Below are 25223 nucleotides of genomic sequence, written 5' to 3'. Positions count from 1 at the left end.
TGTTGTTACAAAAAAGGCACAGAGAGAGGAATTACATGTAGTGCCTCTATACATGATGTTAAAAAGACTAAATGCATTTTGACTAGGGATTTCGGGATGAGAATATTTAGTAGATTTGAAAGTTTGGAGTTTTGTCGAGGTAAGGTGGACAGTGTGTGCCCAGGAATACTGCCTGCCATGGGTGCATGTGTGGTCCAGGGTCAATGGTCATTAGGGGAGGGTTATGGTGGCTTTCCATTGCCCAGCTAAACACTAGCTTAGATACATTGTAGAGCCACCTGGTTTTCTTGTTATAGGAATAACCCCTTTTGATATAGTGACGGGCTAAAAGCATTATTGCCCATCCCTGAAATATTTGTATGTGTAATTTTATGTTATTTGCTATCACTCTTTACAGCCTCAGCGATTATCTGATTATGTATAAGGCAAGCCAGTCCAAGCAGGGACACAGTTGGAATCCCAGGAGTGTATTTTCTGTTTCCCATCCAGTTAACCAGGTTATGCTTGAGAAGGAATAATGAGGTACTCTGACGTGGAGAGGGAAGCTATTTCACAGATGGGGAGTCTCTGGGAGACAAATCTATCCCGCTAACAAGTCCTATTGATGTCACAGACCAGGTTGAGGTCACGCTTGTGGGTTATTCGAGCGCACTTCTGTTATTCTACCGGCGTTCTAGGTTTGGGGAGCAATATTTTCATGCTGTCCCTATTTGGGCTTTTGTCACTCCCTCTCCCATTCTTCTGGCTTTGCCTATATATGGTTTTATTGCATTAAAGGATACATGTTGATACAAGGAGTGATGGACAGCACAGAATTTTATTGGCTGTGCATATGTAATTCAGTTGGTGCACCAGATGCGTCAGTAGGGTAACAGTTGGGGTTACGTACATACCATTCAACTGTGACATGGCTGCAGCATCTCTGGGGTTTCTGCTCAATGTTTTGGGCCATTTGTATAACATGGAGGGCTTAGATCAGGGACATCTGCATGCAGAAAGTGGTTTCTGCCATTTGTGTCTCAGCTTTCATACCCCATAAGAAACTGCCATATTACAAAGAGCAAGTGGAAGGAAAAGGTGGGTAAACGTGGGGGGGGGGGGGCTTAAAAACTGTCCTTATATTGAGGCATTGTCATACCTTTCAACTGTACACATTTTCATAGAGTGTTCAGATTTTGCTTCATATTTGGGTTTGTTTTTCATAGGGTTCTGGTTTTTGGCAATTAATGTCAAAGCATTAAAGACTGACATTAGAAAATAATGGCAGACATTTGAGTTTCTCACTTTATAGCACTCAGAGAATACTTCGGCCCCTATTTTATTTATGGCTTGTAAACACCTATTGCTCTAAGAGGTTGAGAAGTATGGGCACATTACCTGAGCTAGGAGGTCGAGAGGTATGTGTGTTTTTTCTAGAGCTTTTCACTTGTGTCATTGCTTGCAAGCTAAGGGGGAGCAGATGAGCAGAATGTGGTACATAGACTAATGGTTTATTATGGCATATTAACAGCTTTAACTGGAACGGTTAAGCAGGCTATATATTAAAAAAAGGGGGGGGGTAGAGAAAAAGAGTAGAAGGGGAGCCCTAACTCATACTTACATTGGAAAGAGTTGATGGCGGAATATGGAGGTGGGTCCCCTTGATAGCACTCAATGTTAAGATTTGGTTTATGGCAGTGCATTAACAGTTTCTTTTCTTTTACAAATCAATGAGGGATGACCACACAGTGGACATTGTGCCAGTAGCTTGAATGATGGGCAGTGAGGTTGTTAAAGGATGTGCGTAGAGTCACATCAATCAGTGACCTGAAGGTGATAGATGCTGCTTGGCTGGAGTGGTAAATAAGAAGGGCATAGGTAAACTACCATTAGGTGCTCATTATGCCATGTCAGGCTTGTTGAGGTAGGGAGTAATATGGAGGCAAGTGTGGCTGAGGTGAGTTAGGGCAGAGTAGAGAGGGTAGATGGGGTTGTTTAGGGGGAGTTTGAAATGGCCCACAGATGGGGTGGAGTCTCAATATGGTTACTATGGATTGGATTTTGGGGGGGCATGGTAGTTGGGTTGACCTTTCTGTGGCAAGGTTAAGCAGAGAGGTTGCTCAGTGGCCAGTACTATTTTGATTGGATGTGGCATCTGGGGGGCTGGTCAGAAGGATGTATGTGATCGGGTTCCCCTTTATGGTTAAGTGAAGGGTTGGACAGAACATTGTAAGGAGGGGAAGGGGGTTCATTGGGATTTGAATCTGTTACAACTGGGACTGGGGGTGTTGGGTTGGGGAGTATAATTTGGGGGCTTGGTTTGGTTGTTTGGATGGCAGGGAGGCTTATTAGATTATTTTAACCATTTAGTCAACTGGTGTTTTTGCTAATTATATGACAGGGTTTTGGTTGACACGGATCCAGTTTGGTCTCCAGTGGATGGGTACACCAAATGATGTTTGGCTTAGTGGTTAGGTTGTTGGAAATTCTGGTAAGAGTGAGGAGGAATAGCCTGGTCAGGCTGGCAGGCGAAGAAGAGGGACAGGATTGCAGTCTTCTGTTCCCCCTCTGGCTTGTGAATGCTTATTTCAATAAGTTGGGAAAGGAAAGTGAGCAGTTGGAGGCAATAAGTAGTAAATATAAGTGAGTGGAGGCAAGGACGATGCTTATTTGGTTGGAGGGGTAAATCAGTAAAGGGTATACGAAGTGAGCAGAGGTATGGATACTGCTTACTGTGTCAGAATGAGTAAAGTCACGCTGTCCTGATTAATATTGCAGGGATGTTTATGCTGTGATTAAAATCAGGTATACTATGTTCACTTGTAATTAATAATACTGGTTATCAAAGCCATGTTATGGAAGCTTAATAAAGGTCGTCAAATGTCATTCGGCGTGATGTGTTTTATTGAAGGGGACCGGGATAAATGAGGCTTGGCAACAAACCAATTTGTCCAGAGACATCTTCAAAAGGGGGTTAGACAAATAGGGTTCCTATTAGAAGACCAAAGATACATTCTTTCGAATGCATCTTGGTCGAACATAAAAGACTGAAACAGCAAAATATCTAAGTGGCTTTTAAGCATATTCTTTCCCTCTGAAAGAATTTCCTTGACTGATTTGTTACTTTGCCATTTTCAGCACTGTAATACAGTCTCAGAGTTAGTATATTTAAGTAGGGGGGAGTGGGGGGGGGGGGGTAAAGCCCACCACTTAATGCAACGTTTAAAGTGTTTTGTTTTTTATTTATTTTTTTTGTTGGAACAGCGATTTTTTTCTCTTTTCAAAAAAATCACTGTTCTGACAGTTTGACATTGTAAGCTTTCGCTTACATGGGGTCGATTAATCATCGTTTGCTTTTTTAAGCATTCAGTGATCTAATATAGACCTGACAAATATATCAGTGAAAGGTAAGAGGGTGGGGGTGAATGGGTTAAATAGAAAGAGGGTTGATTGGGAGGAAATGAGGTAAGGGGTGGGGAGGGGCTTAAGGGGCTTAAGCAAGACCAGCTGGGTAAGAAATCACATTTTGGCATGAACTTGCTGCCGATCCACCCTCCCTTTCTTTTAGTGGATTGGTGGGGTGTGGTTATTTTAACAGTCTGGGTAGGATGGAGAAGAAGGATAGGTTTGCCCTCTTCTGTTCCCCCTCTGGTGTGTGGATGTTCATTTGAATAAGTTGGGAAAGGAAAGTGAGCAGTTGGAAGCAATATGTAGTAAATATAGTTGGGAGGGTGGCCTAATGGTTAAGGTGTTTGCCTTACAAAAACAAGGTGCAAGGCTTGAGTCTCACAAGGGATAACTGGCTAGGCTTACAATGGCTTGCAAGGGCAGTTAGCCTAGTACTAACCTATGAACCTATAATGTAGTATAGTGATTGTGCAGGGTTGGGAGGGTGGCCTAATGGTTAAGGTGTTTGCCTTACAAACACAAGGTGCAAGGTTTGAGTCTCACAAGGGATAATTGGCTAAGCTTAAAATGGCTTGCAAGGGCAGTTAGCTTAGTACTAATCTATGAACCTATCTATGAACCTATGAACCTATAAGTGAGCAGCGGTAAGGACAATGCTTACTTGGTTGGAGGGGTAATTCAGTAAATGGTATATGAAGTGAGTTGTTGGACGCTGCTTCATAAGTAAAGGACTTGGTGGGATGTGTAATTCAATAAATGGTATACGAAGTGAATTGTTGGATGCTGCTTCATAACTAAAGTAAATGAGTAGAGGTATGGATGCTGCTTACTGGATCAGGATGAGTAAAGTTACCCTGTCCTGATTAACATTACAGGGATGTTTATGATGTGATTAAAATCAGCTGTATTATGTTCAGTTGTAATTAATAATATTGGTTATCAAAGTCATGTTATGGAAGTTTAATAAAGGTCATCAAACATCATTCGGTGTGATGTGTTTTATTGAAGGGGAAAGGGAAAATACAAATTATTTCTTTTAGCATTATTTTAAGGGGATTTATTTTAGTTGTGTTTTGAAGATATTTTACACACCCCTGTTAACCTGTTTCTTTCACAACCTGTGTGTGCCTGAATTTCTGTGTGTGTGTGTGTGTGTGTGTGTGTGTGTGTGTGTGTGTGTGTGTGTGTGTGTGTGTGTATGTATCTACTTTAAAAGATTGAACCTCATATAATCGAAATCCATTTTTGTGATATGAAAAACGTGAAAGCTTAAATACTTGAACGTTGAAACACTTGACCAATATGCCCTTTTCTCCACTGTTGTATGATCCCAGGGTAGATTTACTTCAGTGTGTGTTTCATTTATGTTTGGGCAAGTGTTTACTTACCCTCGGAAAAAAAATCACCTTTCAGGTATTTAAGCTTTCATGATTTTCATTTCCCGAAAATGGATTTCTATTACGTGAGGTTCAACCTTTCAAAGTCGATGTGTGCTTGTGTGTGTGTGTGTGTGTGTGTGTGTGTGTGTGTGTGTGTGTGTGTGTATGTACATGCATACATGAGTGCACATTTGTATGTATAAGACACAAAATATGAATTTGCCAACATACCTGACTACATTTGAATTAGGGAAAGTTGCTGTGAATCTAAAAGTGGCCTCTCTATAGAGCAAGTTCAATATAACACAACTGCAGTAGACATGTTTTGTACCCAGTAGTCCTATTTCTGAATTAAAATATTACTGTTATTCATGATGAGTGTTCATTTATATTTATACTGGGCATAAATTACCAGCTTCATGTGTGGTAACATATCCCTACTACAGTCATACTGCAGAATTATTTTTAACCTAGTTGTTTAACTCCATCATTGCAGGTTTCCATGCAATAGTTCTGAAAGTACAGACTACATCTTTGAACCTCACCCAAAAGAAAGGAATCACATAAAAGAAACATAACATCAGAAGTAATGCATGGGTTCCATGGCTCAAATAGTGATATGCCTTAAACAGTTATTGCATATTTAATTAACATATTAAGGATATATTTGTACTTTCTTGCAACCAATGTGCCATGCAAATTATGGCAAGGAGTTAAAGCTTTAATACTAAAAATACTAGTCTGGTTGAAAGCAGTTGTGTAAATCCTGCAAGTTTCATTCTCATGTTGATATTTTGTAAACCATGGCAGAAGGAGGTAGAAATGATTATTGCGATTGTTTTGCTTTGCTCAGTCCTTTTCATGTATGAACACATGGCAATACTTGAAGCTTAAACGCTGACTATGAAATAATACATATGTATTAAATATATGAGAAATGCTATGCCTGGATTATCTTGAGCTGTGTTAAACCACTCATCAGGCATTGCATTTATTTTTCATACTCCTTTTGATTAATCAGTTTTATTCCTTTATATATCATCAGGATCATACTCCAACTGGCATCTGTGAGATTATATCACAGCTGTCAAAAGTGGTACAAGTTTTAATGTTTTCATATGTATAATTATATCGGTTTGTCTCTGAGCTTATACTGTTCTATAGCCTTGGCACTGTCTTCTGTTATTAGAAAATCATGAACTAGAAGTCCCAGCTTCTTCAGTACCATTACCTGACAACTGTACACCCATATTATTTGAAACATCATTCTCAGTTCAGAAGGTTAAACAGTAAAGTAATGTAATTGCCCTCTGTTTAGAATAATACTCATGGGATTGACAACTAGAGGGGAAAAAAGCCAAATATGCCTGTAATCCATTTAATGGGGCTATACGTGCTTATAAATCCCACCCCACTACTACCATGCTGGAAGGCCTTCTAGTTAACTGACTCCCCTGTTCTGCTGATTGTGGAATCACAACCAGAGGTAGTCCCTCTTTACAGGATTCCTCGATGAAATAGTCCAAATCTCTGCCCTTAAGAGAGCAGGAATGAGATCGAATGGTTCCTCTAGCAATACATGAACCCATGTCCCCCCAAGTCCAGCAACTGCCTGCCCTCACTGTGTAGCTGTACTTGTAAACAAAGGCATTTAGGTAGTGTGCATATACAGTGGATATAAAAAGTGTACACACCCCTGTTAAAATGCCAAGTTTTTGTGATATAAAAAAATTAGACCACAATAAATAATTTCAAAACTTTTCCCACCTTTAATGTGACCTATAACCTGTACAATTCATTTGAAAAACAAACAAATCTGTTAAGGGAAAAAAAATATGAAAAATAAATAAAAGTACAATAAGCTGGTTGCATAAGTGTGCACACCCTTAAACTAATACTTTGTTGAAGCACCTTTTGATTTAATTACAGCATTCAGTCTTCTTGGGTACACACCTGCCATCAATTAAAGAGACTCTGATTAACCACAAATAAAGCTCAGCTGTCCTAGTAGGATTTTCATGAGATGTACTCATTTGCCTGGTACAGGAAAGGCCATGGTTCACAGAGAGCTTACAATGCACCAAATGGATCTCATTGTTGAAAGGTATCAGTCAGGAGAAGGGTACAAAAAATTTCCACAGCATTGGATATACCATGGAACACAGTGAAGACAGTTATCAAAAAGTGGAGAAAATATGGGACAACAGTGATGTTGCAAAGAACTGGACACCCCTCCAATACTGATGAAAAGACAAGATGAAAACTGGTCAGGGAGGCTGCCAAGAGACCTACAGCAACACTGAAGGAGCTGCAGGAATTTCTGGCAAATCCTGGTTGTGTAGTACATTTGGTGCAAAAACAACACTTCACATCACCAAAAGAACACTATCCCCATGGTGAAGCATGGTGGTGGAAATATCATGTTTGAGTTTGCTTTTCTTTAGCTGGAGCTAGGGCTTTAGCCAAAGTGGAGGGAATTATGAACAGTTCCAGATAGCAGTCACTTTTGATCCAAAACATTCAGGCATCTGCTAGAAAGCTGAAGATGAAGAGGAATTTCACCTTTCATCATGACAATGACCCCAAGCACGCATCCAAATCAACAAAGGAATGGCTTCACCAGAAGAAAATTAAAGTTTTGGAATGGCCTATCCAGAGCCCATGCCTAAATCCAATAGAAAATCTGTGGGGAGACCTGAAGAGGGCTGTGCACAAGAGATGCCCTCGCAATCTGAGAGATTTGGAGCACTTTTGCAAGGAAGAGTGGGCAAATATTGTCAAGTCAAGATGTGCCATGCTGATAGATTCCTACCCAACAAGACTGAATGCTGCAATAAAATCAAAAGGTGCTTCAACAAAGTATTAGTTTAAGGGTGTGCACACTTATGCAACCAGCTTATCATACACTTTTTTATTTTTTATATTTTTTCCCCTGACAGATATGTTTTTCAATTGAATTGTACATGTTATAGGTCACATTAAAGGTGGGAAAAGTTTTGAAATGATTTATTGTGGTCTCATTTTTTCATATCACAAAAACCTGGCATTTTAACAGAGGTGTGTACACTTTTTACATCCACTGCACGTGTGTGCAGACTTCAAGATGACAGCATGTACCTGGCAGTGCTAGAATACAGGAGTGCCATTTCCCAAACAGTGCATATAGTGAATGAATAATGTGTTGCAACATAATCAATGAGCACAACCACCCTTAGCTGCAGCATTAAGTACTCACATAGACATGCCATCCTCCACAGCTAAGTTGTAGACCTACCACAATCAGCACAACCCCCCGAACTAGTGATGTGCATACCAATGATTTTAATGTCCTGAATCACAGAATGGATGTAAAGCTGGTCCACCAAAATAAGGAAGGTAAAGAAATTCAACTATTAATAATAATAATAATAATAATAATAATAATAATAATAATAATAATAATACAAGTGCAAAAGCACTATGAAACAGGCCAGGTGTTTTAGGTGCATTTCTACTGTAATATAGCTCTTATGTACTGTGCTATAGGCCTAGAACATAATCTCACACCAACTCATAGACACCTTTGTTACAGGGTCCTGTTGTCCACAAAACTGCCACAAACTACTGACAAGAGCAATCAGAGGCTGAGGGCTTTTCTCACACTCCAGACATCCTGCAGTTAAGGCATTCTGCGGAAAGCACACCGGTGTAAAACAGTACACTTACAGATAAGCAACTCAGCAGCACAGGGAAGTAGTCTCTAAGCCAGTCTTGATGCACATGACATAATCGGTAAGGCATCCATAGTAGTTAGGTGAACTTAAACTGTGTGCACATAGCTGCTGTCTTATATTAGTCACATGATAGTGTACTCATTTAACCAGAATCAGAGGTCAGTCATCAGCCACGTATTCAGTGACACCAAAGAAAAAAAGTTCAGTCTGCCTTCAAATGAGTAGTCTCCAGATGTAGCCAACACACTTATAAAACACACAGGCTAGGCCAGTTGAATCTACCCAGCTAACAAAGCAATACAATGCAGGCAATCTTTCTCTTTTCAGCACAGACCCAGTAGTTAAACATCCTACAGCAAGGGTCATAGCATTTTTACCAGTGCAGATAAATGATACACTTTACCTGTATATGTACAGGTCTACTTTGAAGTATCACTTTCCACACTTGGTGAAATTGGACTAACAAATGTATATAGAAGCAGACAGAACCAGCACATATATACATGCATTATTTCACATATATAAATTTATTGATTTCACATATCTATGCAGAATATGTTTACTGTATATCCAATAACCCTGGCCGTCAGTTATTGATATATATCAACTGCTATGAAAACTAATCCTGTCCATTACCACCTCCATTAATTCTGAGTTGTGAATTCTAAGGGGCTACAGATGCCATTGTTCACAGGGGAAATAACACAACAGGGAAGGCAGTTTAGTCTATATGCTACTATACCTAAAAAGACATCATAGTTGTGTATGCCACCCCATATTACTTCAAACTGCATACACCTGTCTCTGCAGTCATATGCTTCCTGCAATAGTAAATGAATTGCTAACTACACTTCACTTATGCTACCAAAAGATTATGCAGTCTGTGGTTTTGTCAATATCATGAGACAGTGAATTATTTGAATTTGCCCTTTTATAGGTTTATAGGTGACTACCAGACTAATGACCATAAAGCACCTTTTTAAGCCTAGCCTAGCTTCCCCCTAATACATTTGACATTATATTATACCACTCATTTTATTGGGGTATAAACTGGGTGTGAGTGGTCAAACATTTATAAGCTTCCTGTTTCTAACAAGGACATAGGTGGCAGATTGTGGTAAATTTATGATTCCCCATCCACTGATACAAGCTGTACTTGAATATGCACATGGAGAAACTCTGCTTTACATAGATGGGCAACCTTTTCCAGAAAAGGGGTAATCTCTGAGACACATACCTGCTCCTCCAACATGTCTTATTTATGTTGCAGATGAGATTCAGGTCCATAGATTGGGTATTTCTGATGTTATGTTTTATGGATATGCAGCAGGTCCAGAAGGGCTGAATCAGTGGCTGCTTTGAAGGTAAGGCATAGTTTGCCCCTCAGCAGCCTGTAGGAGACTGAGTGCAAGGATAAGGCTTTGAGGTGGTCCATGAAAGACAAATTTTCTATACCATATATTTGCTAATATATTTATTTATTTTTTTGTGAGGAACCTCTGATGACACTCCACTTGTTGCATGTGCCTGGCCAAAAAGATACTGAAGGGGGCATTGTACTACGACGGAACAATTATATCTGTGGGCCAAATATCATAGCCTTGCTTATACGCTGTGCTGCATAGAATGATCTCCTTACTACAGTAGACAGATAATGGGCAAAGGTCAAGTCACTACCTCCATATGTTTTCAAATATGTGACCATAGGGTCAACTCTTAGGAGTGTATTATCAGTGCAGTGATTTCCATGGTGGTTGTCTTTCCAAAATATACTATTAAGTATTTTTGGCACTGAGTTTCAGACTATGACACTTGCATCAGTTAATAGTCTGTGTCACACCTTCTTTGAGGATGTTTGCTCTTCTGACGATTCTATGACAGTGGCTAATTTGCAACTGTCTGCAATCCTGGGCAGCCAGAGGCTTCTGATGCTAATCTTGACTTCAGAGAAGCAGATGCCAAAAAGGAACAATCCCAAAACCAAGTTCTGGGGGCTTCTGCTAGTGACTAACCTTTTTGTGGAGGTAGACATCTTGTAGCCTATTAATGAGCCAGCTGGCTATCGAGTGGGTGACGTAGGGGCTTATACTTATTTTCATTAGGTTGTCTAGAATGTCTGAATGGGTTAATGTGTCAAGTGCTTTGTTCAGGTCAAGGTATGTAGTATGTGCCATTTTGCCCTTGTCCATTGCTTTGTTGACCTTCTTGAAGAAGTCTACCTGGTTGAGTAGGCATGATTTGCACTTAATGAAACCAAACTGGGTTGGATCCAATTTCTGAAGGTTTCCAGTGCTGTGGTGTATCATGACTATGATTATTCTTTCCATGGTCATACTTATGGGTCAGTATTTTCAGGATCCGTGGATGGCCTACTCTTGTACAGAAGAGTAACAGTTGCAGTCCTCCATTCACTTGGCAGAAGGCCTTTGTGGGTTAGTGTTAGAGACACGGCTATAGTTAGGATTAACGTAGAAGAGTAAGGTAGTGCAGGAGGGCCTAACCCCTCCAGCACAACCTTACTCACCTGTGATAACCTAACCCTAAACCAACAAATTGCATTCCTGAAAAATCTTTTCCATAACAGTACCACTTCCAAGACTACACTTAATCTTGGTTTCTTGGTTTAGTAGTTAGGGTGTCTGATATACTATATCTTTAGCTGGATATAATTTTTAGACAATTTTTGATTCAGTATTATGGGTTTTCGTTTTTTTGTGCTTTCAGTGTCTTTGTTTTCAGATATTTTGAATTCTAGATATTTCTATAATATAAATATAGTTTACCTTTGAAAGGTTGAAAATCAACCTGCTGAATGGCCCTTTGTCCGAACCAAAATGATGAAAACCGTCATTCCAAACTGCACCGAAGTTCGAAAATCAGCAAATCGAAAATCAGATTCACTGAATTTCGAAGTACAATTTCAAATACATATTGTAATGCAGGGGGGTCAAGCCCCCCACACCCCCCACACCCCCTCCTTTATTATTCTAACTCCAAGGTTGCACTACAGTGGTGAAAGGGTCCACTTCCCAGTCCCCACTATAGTCCACTTGCACCCAAAATGCTGAATCTGCAATCAGCGAATGTCAATGTGCATTTGCTCATTACACATTCGATGCATTTCTATTCGGGTATCTGAAAACTTGAAAACATACTTCCACACAATTGTCTTTCGACAATGTGCATTTCAAGCTTTCAAAGGTAAACTTATAAATATATATATAAATATATATATATATATATATATATATATATATATATATATATATACACACACACACACACACACACACACACACACATATATATATATATATATATATATATATATATATATATATATATATATATATATAGATATACGTGTGTATGTGTGTATACATACTATATATATATATATATCTATATATATATATATATATATATGTGTGTGTGTGTGTATATATATATATATATATATATATATATATATATATATATATATATATGTAAATGGGTCTACTTCTACATTTTGAAGTTTCAAAACTTCGAATTTCTTATGGTCAAGACTATAAGATCGAAGTCTGATACTTCAAATCATTTAAATGGAGATGGAATGGCATATTCTCTGTTTTCCTCACTGTAGTGTGATCTTGGACTTGGTATATTTAATTAGCAGGGGGTGTGGGGTGTGCAGGAGAGGCTTGCCCCCCCCTGCAAAAATGGGAAAAAAAAAGATGTTTTTGATTTTATTTTTTTTTTATTTACATTTCAAAGTTTCAAAACTTCAATCTTATGGTCTTGATACTGTGCCAGTTGGCTGCAGCCCCTCTGATTCTAGTTTTGACTTCCACATTCAGGCTTCACTTCTGTTCCTTTCCCAGATACTTGAAGCTGTTGACCTATTTAACTATTTACCCTTCTGTCTCATTTCTCGTCCTCTTCTAATTCCTCCATTTGCTGTTATTACAACTGCCTTATCTGTACTCATTTTCAACCCCTGTGTCTCCAGTTTTGAATGCCATTCCCGTATCCCTTGATGACGTTCTTGCTCAGAGTCTGTGTGTAATGCCCTTCATCACCATACAGCAGCGGTGTTACTCTATCCCCTCCAATCTGTTTGCTAATGTAGTCCATCACCAGTATGAGCAGCAATGGGCTCAAAGTTGAACCCTGATGTACCTCTATCCCCACTGGAAACCTCTCCATGAGACCAAGCAGTCTTCATACTTGAGTCATTGGGTCTTTGTACACAGCATCCCTAATTTTATCAATGTTTCTGGGACTCTGACCCACCATAGTGCTGCCCATATCAGTTTTCTTGAGACTATGTCATATGCTTACTCCAAATCTAGGAATGCCCAGTTAGGATCTTTCCTCCTTTTTAGCTTCTTCTTAACTATCTGTCTCATTGCAAACTTCAAGTCAGTTGTGCAGCATCCTGATCTGAAGCTGAACTGCACATCTCCCATCTTACTTTCTACTACACATTGTATTCATTTATAAATTGTTCTCTCCAGAACTTTCATGTAGTGTGACAGGAGTTCGATACCTCTGTACTGCCCACAGTTGTGGATGTCCCCTCTGTTCTTGAACACTGACACTAATATGGTTATTCTGCAGTAATTTGGGGTTTGTCTTTCTTTCCATACTGCTATGAGTACCTTCAGGAGTGAATTCTCCCCTGGCTCACCCACCTTCTTTATCATATCTGCTGGGACAGTACAGCTTCTGTGAGGTTTCTTTCATTCAGAAGCTGCTAAAAGTATTCCTTACATCTGGTGCCCTGTGGACCGGTGAGCAGGATGCTGCTGGCATTACTTATGAAGGATTCAGATCTTTATATTTATGTCTTTGCCTTGCAACCTGAAATAGTTTCATTGTGCCATCTACTGACTTACTTCCTAGAAGCTGGTAGAGTGTCTCTGATGTCTTGTTCGTTGCTATTGCAACTCCACTGTTAGCCATTTTTTAGCCAATTGATGTTCCTTCTTAGTCTGGTCCATCTTTTCTATCTCCCACTTTTTCCTGTACAGCTTCTTTCTTTGATGACTTCGGTAGAACACAACCAGCTTTCCTTATGGTACTTTATTCCATATCTGACTCATCCACATAACTGTTCTGTAGTAATTACATATGCTGTTTTGTGACGATGCTATTCTTCTTCAGTTCCACCATTTTTTCTTATTCCTAAGGTTATTTCTAAACAACTTCAGTATAGTCCCTGTTGACCTTCTAGCCTTCTTTGACTTCTGCTTGCAAATGATTGTGGCAATCACTGGCTTAAGCTGTGGGCTGACTGTTTTACTGGGGATGCAATTGCTGATTCTAACCCAGTGTCCATTCCTTACTGGGGGGGAGGCTCTGCCTGAGTTGCATGTTGGCCACTCTTGTGACTTTTGTTGGTCACAATTTTGTCTCCTGGATGCAGAGGATTCCCAGCCTCCTTCTTACCATTATGTCATCCACTTCCAAGCTGCATCCTGCCAATGAACTTACAATGAGTATGGTTGCTTAGTTTTACATCCATCTTTTGTTCAACAGAGCTATCATAGGTAACCCAAGCTGGGCAACAGGATACCAGGTAGTAGTAGCTTATTAACCCAATGATGTAGGTCAGAGTGGACTAGGTCCTCAACCTACTTATCACTAACAAATTCCCCTGCCCATTTGGCAACATTTGTCAACATACCAAATCACCTAATGCTATATTTTAGACTATCATGTGGCTGCCGCTGACATTGTACACAGTCTGTGATGCATATTCTTCTATCCTGAGGATGCTGTGCACCACAGTTAATGCACAAAGTGGTTGGTCTGTACAGTTCTTCCTCTATAAGCACCATCTGGAGTTTGTGCTGTTCCCCACAACTCTATTACTGGGCGAGTTTGAGGTGGAATCACTCAGCTTGTTTTTGGAAAGTATGAGAAACTTCGCAGAGATATAAGCAGAACATGCAGACTCATTATAGGCATTGGTCAGAGGTCAGAAATGAAACTTGTATTGAGTGTGTGGGAAGCAAAGACCTTAACCTCTCTCCTGCAGTACTATAAAAAAAATATTTACACAAGCATCTATATCAGTTGTTGAAATTTGCATTACTATAATTCATTAAACAGTAAAACAGTATAAATTGATCATTGAATCATATTTCTATATTAATGTGTGGTTATTTGGTTTGTTTACATTGTAACAGTAGATATTTCTTTATGAGACACAGCAGTAACATTATTTATAAATTCTGTAAATGAAGTGTAACCTCAATTTTCCATTTCTTTGAAGTAATTTAATTAGCTATTGTTAATAAGATACAGAGAAGTGAAAATTGAGTCTTGGGTACATATCCAGGAACTGGAACATTACACAGCAGAAAAAAAGTTTAGTTAAATTTATCAGATGACAATAATTGCAGAACACATTGATTTCCCCCCATAAGTTTGTAGAATTTTGCAATCATACACCATATGCTGCCAATATATTTTCTTTAATGATTTACACATCCAACGACCAATGTCTTCATTTTTTTATTTCATTCCAATTCATCTTGGAATGGTAAATGATCTACGTAGAAATTTCTAAGAGAATAATCTGAAAAAATAAAGATTAAATATTTTTTTTTCTTTGTTTGAGATATTAAAACCATTTTTAACCACTGAAGTTAAAGATGAACTGCTTGTTTGGAGAATATGATTCCAATAGTTCTTGTTTATATGATATGTATAGTTCTAAATTAATCAATGTATTTTGGATAGATATTATCTCCTATCTCATCATTTGCTTCAAGACTAAGTAGAACATCAGGAATGTGTAGATATTCTTTCTCATTATATCTAACCTTAAATCACCTTTAGAGAATAAAAGCTGTCTATTGGTTTGTAGTATAAGCCAGTTTTCTATACTTAAATCATATTTATCTATTAAACAGTTTGTGTTAAGCACTTTAGTGTCTCTTAGCATTTTTAAATGTTCACTGTATCTACAGTCAGGTGTAATTGCTTTGGAAAATAATGTGAAACACCATGCTTTTATCTCTGGGTAGTTATATATAATATTTCTAAACATTTTTAATAGGTTGCATACTTAAGTAGAATCTATTGGATTACTGGTGTTTTTAAATAAACACTTCTTTAACAGATACTTTATATTACTTTTTTATTCTTGATTTGTATGTCACATAGTGATATTTTTTCTTTATTTAACCATGATGTTTCATGCAATTTTTCTAATTAACTGAACAATCAACATTTAACCGTAAAGCTACTACTTTAACAATTGAAGTTGCAGCATAAGTTTCTATATCAGGAAAATTTAGTCCACCACTTTTACTTTTTCTAACATGATATCCCAAAACTATTCTGTTTTTTTAGTGTTCTACAAGGATATCAAACAAATTTCATTAAATTAAATTATTAAATGTGTTCTTTAAAAGGAACTAAATGAGTTGTCTGTATAATGTATAGTATTTGGGGTAAAAATAACACTTTTGTTTAAAATCAACCCATCTTCAAAAAAATAGCTTATTCCATTTATTTCATATTGTTTTAACATTGCCTGAAATCTTTTCATAATTTATTGTTATTTTTTTTATAATTGCACATAAGAGTAACCACTGAATATTTAATGTATTTACTATTCTTTTTTAAACGTTTTATTACATTCCATGAAATAATTTAACTATTTAGAATAAAACAAAACCAAACAACAACCAAAGGATAAATGCCTCATTGACTGACAAAAAGCTTAAATAAAATATTCCAACAGTGTATACAACGAACCAAACACATAGAAGGACCATAAAAATAAACTTCAAGCAAGTTTATAAAAATCAACCCAGTGCATAGGAACAGGTAAGCAATTTCACAGTTAGCTTCATCAGACCAAAATATTGCACACTCCATAACCGAGTTTAAATACAACAACCTAGCAAATCAAACAGCATGATGAAAATCACATGATAATAAATCACATGTTAAAAAAATCACAAGATGTAAAATCACAAGATAAAAAGCACTGGGTTATACCTAAAGCACATATTGAGTGAAATATAAAACATAAGTTTTAACTAACTTTCACCATGAAAGCAAATACACAATTCACAGAATACAACATTTTATGACAAAAAAATATATATATATATATGTATATATATATATATATATATATATATATATATATATATATATAAAATCATAAAACATTCAATTAAAAATTATTACACTTTTAAATGCCTAGATTTCAATACAGGTTTAAGGGAGGCTTTTTCATTTAAGCCTTTCCCCCTATCTGCCCCAAGTCGAATAATCCATCTCCCTTCTTTACTCTCAGTGCAGTCCCTGATATCACCTTCTCTTATACTAGGAAAGGTACAGTCAACAACCAAAAAATTAAAGATATGGTTAACAACTTCTTGCATAACATGCTTAGATGGGGCAGTGTTGCTAGAACATATCTTTATGTTGTAGAGATGTTCCCTAATCCTGTCTTAAAACATCCTATCAGTTTTACCCACATAATAGGAGGTACACACTACCCAATAAGCAAGGTAAGCCACATGCTGGGTAAGGCAGTTAGCAGACACCTTAAACACATAATAAACCCATACCTGGGTGAGTAAAAGAACCACTATTATCAATGTTATTACATTAATTACACATGCCACATGGCCTAGTGCAAAAATCCTTATTAACCATAGGTATGAGAGTATTCTTGGTTCTACACAAAATTCTTTTCAAATTCAGTTTATTTTTGAACAAAAATGTAGGTGTGTCTCCTATAATTCCTCTAATAACTGTATCTGTAGTGAGGATGTCCCAGTGCTTCCTGACTATGTCCATGATGGAGTTAATGCCAATGGTATAGTACAAGGATACCCTTACTTTATTAACAAGCTCATTGGCCTTACTATCATCTGCAGTCCCACATCCATTAGAAAACTATGGATGGGCCCTACTTCTGCACTGATCTGGTATCTCATTCAAAATGGTATCGACTTCCTCAGGGTGGTATCCCCTGGCTAAAAGCCTAGCTTTCAAGTTAACTAACTCAGAGTGAAAGCAATCATCAAAGACATTCAATCTAGACACCCTAATTCCTTGTCTTTTTACCACATTCTTAAAGACAAATTGAGGGTGCATGCTACATCTCTGAAGTAAAGTATTTCTGTGGCATGGTTTCTTATGTATACTAGTATTAAACATCCCATTATCCAGCCAAATACATCAAGATAGGCTATTGAAATGGGAGAAAAGGACATGGTAAATTTCAAATAGTTTGTGGCCCCATTAATCTGTTCATAGAAGGTTACCAACTGGTCCTTGCTCCCTGTCCAAATAAGAAACAAATCATCCACAAAGTGGTGATAGAAAGGGGCAAATCTTTTTAATTAAGTGGACCTACTTCCACATGGCCATAAACACGTTGGCGTAGCTATCGGCACATGAAGTGCCCATAGCTCCGCCATCCTTTTGTAGAAATATGTCATCATCAAAAATGAAAATATTATTTTCAAGGACAGTCTCCAAAAATAAACACAAGAGATCGATGAAAGCCTCACTGTATTCACTGTGTGTACTAACATATTTCGGTACAAAGTAAATGCCAACTGTGTTAGGAATAACGATGACTAACGATGGTACATCAAAGGTGACAAAGTAAAATTCTATATTCTTTACTAGTGTACTAGTAAAACTATATAAATCCAGAAGGAACAGTTAAATAACAGGTTTATCTATTTTACAGAAAGTATTTACAGAAATTAATATTACATTTAGCATATCTCCATAATACAAATATATAGTATTTTATGCTTTATTAAAACAAGATAAAAATCAACTCTATCACTTCTTATTGACTTGTATCATTACTAAATATTGCTTACAAGCTTTTATACCAATTTGCCTACATTAATAGAGGAAGACCAAACTGTCTTTATAGTAAATAGGCAAACACAAGATAACTTCAAAAGTATAATTATTTTAATTTATAATGCTAATAACAATAAAGAAGAGATATCCATAATTAACCTGCATCTAGATAAAGCCTTAAAGTCAAAAACTAGTCTTATTTAACTAAAGTACTTGAAAGATTCAGATTTCCAATTAATTCCATATCTCTTATTAATCATTTTTATTAAAATTCATTCTCATATGTTAAACTAGATTTTTTTTTAAATTCTCAGTCAATAAAAATAAGTAATTGCACAAAATTAGGTTGTCCCTTGTCTCCTTTATTATTTGTTTTAACTATTGTGTCTCTAGCCAATCACATAAATGTTAACGACAATATAGTAGAATTTAAAATAAATGATGAGTATACTTCCACACACCAGGCAGGCTCAGATGAGGTCAAAGCAGATATATCATCAAAATGTTGAATGAGTTATGGAAGAAATGGCTCTTGGGGTAGTCAGGCATTAATTATAGGGAGTTGGATGTTGGCATAATGATTAAGGTGTTTGCCTTGCAAACACAAGGTACAGAGTTTGATTCTCAAATGAGATAACTGACTAAGCATAAAATGTCAATATGAAGAAAGCCTCTGCAGGTACGGCAACTGCAAGGTCCCAAACCAAACGTATTCAAAAACAAAACTGGACCAGCAGACAGTGGCAAAAACCATTCTGTTTATTATTATGTGATACAAATACATAATGTAGCAGGAGTAAGAGACAGACCAGTTTCAGCTGATAAATCACATAGCCTTCATCAGTGTGTGAAAACATCAAACAACTCCCTCCATATATAGTCAAATAATACATGTGACCAATTACAGGTGCTCATTTAATCCAGGTGAAAACAAACCACCTAGCTTAACAATCCATTTTTTCTCTTTATTGTTCAGCATCTCATGCCACACTGATTTGTTGGATCTCATGCCCAAAATCATATCAATAATTATAAAATGAAAGGAAGCATTTTTATGTATTATAGTGTGTTTGTACAGGGCATTTGTAATTCTTTGATGTTTGATATCACTAAGGTGCTCTGAAATCTTGAATTTCACTGGCTGAGATGTTTGCCCAATATAAAAAGCTGAACAATTGCAAGTGGCCAGGTATATCACCCAATCTGTATGGCAAATGGCAAAAAAAAATATTATATACCTGGCTAGTGTTTTGTTACTAAAACACCTAGTCTTCATGACCTTTGGACAGTATGAGCAATGACTGCAGGGAAAACACCCCAATACTGCAGTCCCCAAAAGTGTGGTTTGAGAACACTCCTTAAAATTGGACCCATGTTTGTAATGACTAAAGTAGGAAGCCAAAGTTTTACCCTTCCTAAAAAAATAGCATCTGTTCTCCAACAATCCAGAAAATCTGGTATCTGCCAACAAGATGTTCCAATGACACTGGACACTATCCATCAATGCCCCAGTATTCCTACCAAATGTGGTAACAAAACGTGTGATGGATCTACCCTCAGCCTTAGTTTGGTATTGAAGAAGACTTTCCCTGTCAATGGTATCTACCTTGTTTTTGGCTTGGAGAACATATCCTGCCTTATACCCCCTGTTCCTGAATCTAGATATCAGGCCTGAAATGCTGATACATACCATTGTCCGAGCATATATGTTTAACTCTCATAAATTGAGACTTAGGTATATTTTTGCAAATATGTGGAGGATGATAGCTGGTGGCATGGAGAAGGGAGTTGTATTCAGGGAACTTACGGTAAACCTCATAGATCAAGGTATTATCAGGACCTCTGATTACCAAAACATCCAAAAATGTTATTCGATTCATATCATAGTTTACCGTAAAGTGTATGCCCCATTTATTTTCATTCAGATAACTGACAAAATCCTGTAAATAATCAACATCCGATCTCCATACCATCCAACAATCATCCAAATATCTTTTCTAAATGTCAACTTCCTCCATGAAGAAATTGTGTGAATTATCATAATTTATTTGCTCCTTGATATAAGCCATAAATAGATGGGCATAAATGGGGACAAAGGAAGCCCCCATAGCCATTCCTTGTATTTGGAGGAAACAGTTGTCATGATAGAAAAAGACATTCTTCATAAGTACAGGCTCGGCTAAACAGATAAGAAATGTATTGAAACTGGGTTGGTATAAATCAGATTTATACAGCCAATATTCTAAAGCATCTATCCCAGCCCAGTGTGGGATATTGGTGTATAATGCTGTAACATCCAAGGTACAAAGTAACCAACCAGGCTCAAGCTGCATTTCAGAGATGACTGAAGAAATTCAGTAGTGTCCCATAAATGGGCTCTTACCCATTTGAGAAGTGGTTAGAGATATTTGGTTAGAACTAGGGACAATGGTTCTGTCAGAGAACTCCTCCCAGACACAATGGGTCTACCAGGGGGATTCCGAGGATTTTTGTGAATTTTAGGAAGGAAATAAATATATTGATTACTGGGATCAGATAGCATTAATTGATGCCTAATGGCATCTGTAATGATACACAACTCCACGGCTAGGGACAGAAACTCATCAATTTGTTTTTTTGAAATGGGGGATGGGGTTAAGTGTCAGATGTAAATAATATTGGCCATCCAAAGCTGCCTAGTTGTTTCAGTGTTATATTGTGTCCAATCCTGGACCACCACCTTCCCTCCTTTGTCTGCCATCAAGATAATCAATTGGTGATTGTTAACTAACCTTAAGATAGCTTCCATATCCGTCCAAGAAACATTACTCAATCTAGCCCTAGTATTCCTGGAGTAAAAGTGTAAGTCCCTGAGAATAGAATTTTGGAACATAAGAATATTTTGAGACACCGGTGGCAGGAATGTAGATCTATATCTGAATTCTTTACGGTTATCCAAAGTATCTTTTCCCTGAAAAAATAACTTCAAATTAAGATTCCTACAAAATGCTGTAACATCATTTACAAAACTGTCCTCAGACACAAAGAAGCCGGGTATGAAAGATAATCCTTTATTCAAAATGCCAGTCTCCAAAGGAGAAAGGGAATATAATGAAATATTCAGAAGATTATGATCTATTGTTTCCATACTAACATCTGTAGCAGCCTCTCCATATTTTCCACCTGGTTTGTGTTTTCTCTCCCCCTTCCTTTGCTTGAATCTAAAGGGGTACTGGAATTCCTTCTCTTCAATGCTGGAGAACCTGTGGGGCCCAATGTGTCAGGCTCAAAGCCCGAGGATGAATCATCACCGATGTATCAACACTAGAAGTTGATACTTTCATGAATATGGATTTGGAACGTTTTCTCTTGGAGAGGTTTCTATAGGGTTGTGAAAACCGTACATGTGTGTCCTTATCCCTAGTAAATGGATCCCCCCTGTCATAATCGGCCAAATCATGTAGAAATTTATTTTTCTTTCTATCCTTCAATTGTTCCTCAAGATTGATAAGGTCCTGACTATGTTTTTTGAGGCAGGAATTATATGTGGGTTGGCCCTCAAAAGCCTTAATACTCTCACACATATTAGTAATGGTCTCAATATCTTTGTCAATCGTCCTATCATAATGTCCAGCCAAAATTTCCACAAAATTCATGGAAGCCTTGTGTTGGGCTTCCACCCATTGTTTCATAAGAATATCATCAGGGTTATTAACCAAAGGCTGTGTGCAAACTCTTAAGCCCCTGGGCGTAATGCCCTTAGTAATATATGCTTTGAAGAGCTTGTAATGCCAAACATTACTTCGAAGTAATCTCATATGCTTAGTAAGCTTAGTAAAAAGTGTCTCACAACTATCCTCCATAGTTGGTAACAAGGTACCATTCTCAGATTGGTTGGTTATCCCTAGCCCAAAAATGGCTAAATCATCAGGATTGGAGGCAAGCCCCCTTAAAATCTTAGATATCTCCATAAGGGAAAACCACATAATCCTCTTAAAGCCAACCCAATAAATAAACCAACGTCAAAAATAGAATAAATCTATTACAGTATGGGAGACCAGAACAATGTGAAAAAAGTATCATAATACCACTTATAAATCAAATACAAAAATTCACCACAGCCAACAAAATTGGCCAAAATCCAGGTCAGTATTGTCAATATATGGTCGGACTAATCAATCAACATACCACAACCTCCAAATAAAGATATAGAAGGCCTGTAACAGACCCACCTAGTTTAGAAATATCAAAGCTGAAATCCAAAACGAATTGGACAAAGTCAGCCCCTGTGAGCCAATCAATCGAGCTTACAGACAATATCAGCCCCTGTCAAAGGCCTAAACCAAAATCGACAGTGCTGAGTCCATATTAAACAGAATGTAAAATATCTAATTATAAGATCCAATGTGATCCACGGTGCTGAGTCCAATCCTTCAAAAGAATGATAAATATGTGGCCAATGTTAGTTCCAAACAATAGTTCCAACAGTACTGAGACCATCAAAGTTATAAGGATTATAGACAAAAATACAATCCAGCAAACAATCAGTATAACACCGGTTATGTCCAATAAATGGCTGTGCAAAACTTAGAACAATTGATGCATAGCCTGGTAACCCAATATCCTTTAGCTTATTAAATAGCTATAAAGCAGATATCAAAAAACAGACCAGTTAACCCATATGGCGGTAATATGAAACCTAAAAGCAAATGAGTATACAACAAAATGTTTAATATGTTTGGTCATACAAGCCCTCAATAATCCATTAACCATAAATAGCAATGCCCCAGCTGAAGTAGAGAGACTGACTATTGTCCCCCAAAATGGTAAATTCAATAGTATTCATACATAAATAGTAGCCTATAGAGATCAAAACAATTGTCCCCTCAATTGGTATATAAAGATATAGGGCAACCTGCTGTTAGTAAAATCATCTATCCTAGAGACCCAAACTAGAGGGAATTATAAACATCATACAGCAAATTGATGGAAATATGAAAAACATTTAAATGAAAACCAGCAATATTCATTGTGTGGCTAGATCACAAATTGCTATAAGCTGAACAGTAATTGTTTCACCTGCATTTACTAAATAGTTCCTAGTCCACCATAAATGATGAAATATACAATCCACACATTAGACTAAACATTGCCCCCTTCAATAAGTATAAAGAGCAATAAACCCATTGACAATAATATAAAATGCCTATCCCATTACCCTGTAATGTGTAAGGGTACAAGCTGACAGATATCAAAGCAATAAAAATATTGCTGGAAATTAATGTATTTGATCAAGTTCCCAAAATGCCACAATAGCAAAGCAATTGTTAAAGAGTATAAGGATTCAACAGCACATACATAGGAACAGACAGTATTCTTTTATAGAAAATCACAAATCACTATGAAAAAAACATTAACTGTTTCCCAGAGTTTTACCCACTGGATTAATGTCCAAAGCAGAAGCTGTATAGTCCACACCTCTAAGATGAAAGTTACCCTCTAATCTGACAAAAGGATAAGTCCAGTTGAACCAAAAAAACAAAATGCCGAAGCCAGGATGAAACTCGAAAGAAACAAGACCAAATTCCAGATTCTGCATATGCATACACAGCGATAAGCCAAGTTAGTTGCTCCCAGCTAAAATGCCTCTGTTCCGCCCAAATTCTACTTCGAAAATGGATCCTTGGTCAACCAAAGCATAAAATGCCAGAAAAACTGATTGCTGCTGTAGTGTACCACGACTTATACAGTTCACACCACATTAATGAAAATCCCTTGACGTAGTCGAAGATGAAAGAGTCCCGTTGCACCAAAAAACCTAAAATGTACTGTGAACTGCCATACCTAGCCCCAAATCCAGAAGATGCAAGACCAAATAGGAAAATATCCTGATCGCCTGTAAAACGATAAGCCAGGGCTGCTCCACCAAGTTGAAAACACTTCCGTTCCTCCCAGATGACCCTTTACAATCAGAGACACAGCCACGGTTGGAACTATAGCACCAAAAACAGGAAATCCCCCGAATTAAAAAGTTGTTCAAGAATTGGATGTCAATATGTAAAAAACAAAACATCAGGCAATCCCCGACCATTACAAACACTCGAAATTCAAACCTGTCAGGTTTCCATGAGATACTAAATCACCAAAGCTGCATAGCATCAAATGAGGCCCAGGCAGACATGCTGTAAAGCCTTACGCTACAAGGTTCCAAAGCCGAACAAAACCCAGATAAACAAACACTGATAATTGTAAACCTCATGTATAGTAGATAGAATATTGTTGTTCACAAAATAAAAATACAAAGAGCAGAACCCAATAAAAAAGGTATTCAATGCCCGTGAGCCGCAGGCCAACAGCAGAGAAGAGAAGCAATTCCAATATGAGGAAAGCCTCTGCAGATAAGGCAACTGCAAGGTCCCAAACCAAACGTATTCAAAAACAAAACTGGACCAGCAGACAGTGGCAAAAAACAATTTATTTATTATTAGGTGCTACAAACACATAATCTAGCAGGAGAAAGAGACAGACCTGTTTCAGCTAATAAATCACATAGCCTTCATCAGTGTGTGAAAACATCAAAAAACTCAGTCCGTATATAGTCAAATAATACAACATGTGACCAATTACAAGTGCTCATTTAATCCAGGTGAAAACAAACCACCTAACTTAACAATCCATTTTTTCTCTTTATTGTTCAGCATCTCGGTTGTGCATCAGGGCTGGTAACTCAGCACGTAAAAATCAACTACCAATCATTAGCGGACCGGAGTTCCGCTGTGGTGACCCCTAACCAGAAAAAGCCGAAAGACACAACAAGACACATCTCATGCCACGCTGATTTGTTGGATCTCGTCCAAAATCCTATCAATAATTATAAAAGTAAAGAAAGCATTTTTATGTATTATAGTGTGTTTGCACAGGG

The sequence above is a fragment of the Protopterus annectens genome, chromosome 9.part0 (genome assembly GCF_019279795.1).
Source record: "Protopterus annectens isolate FY-2018-M chromosome 9.part0, PAN1.0, whole genome shotgun sequence".
In the NCBI taxonomy this organism is placed as follows: domain Eukaryota; kingdom Metazoa; phylum Chordata; order Ceratodontiformes; family Protopteridae; genus Protopterus; species Protopterus annectens.
The sequence above is the reverse complement of the archived record's forward strand: the minus strand, read 5'-3'. Positions refer to the sequence as shown.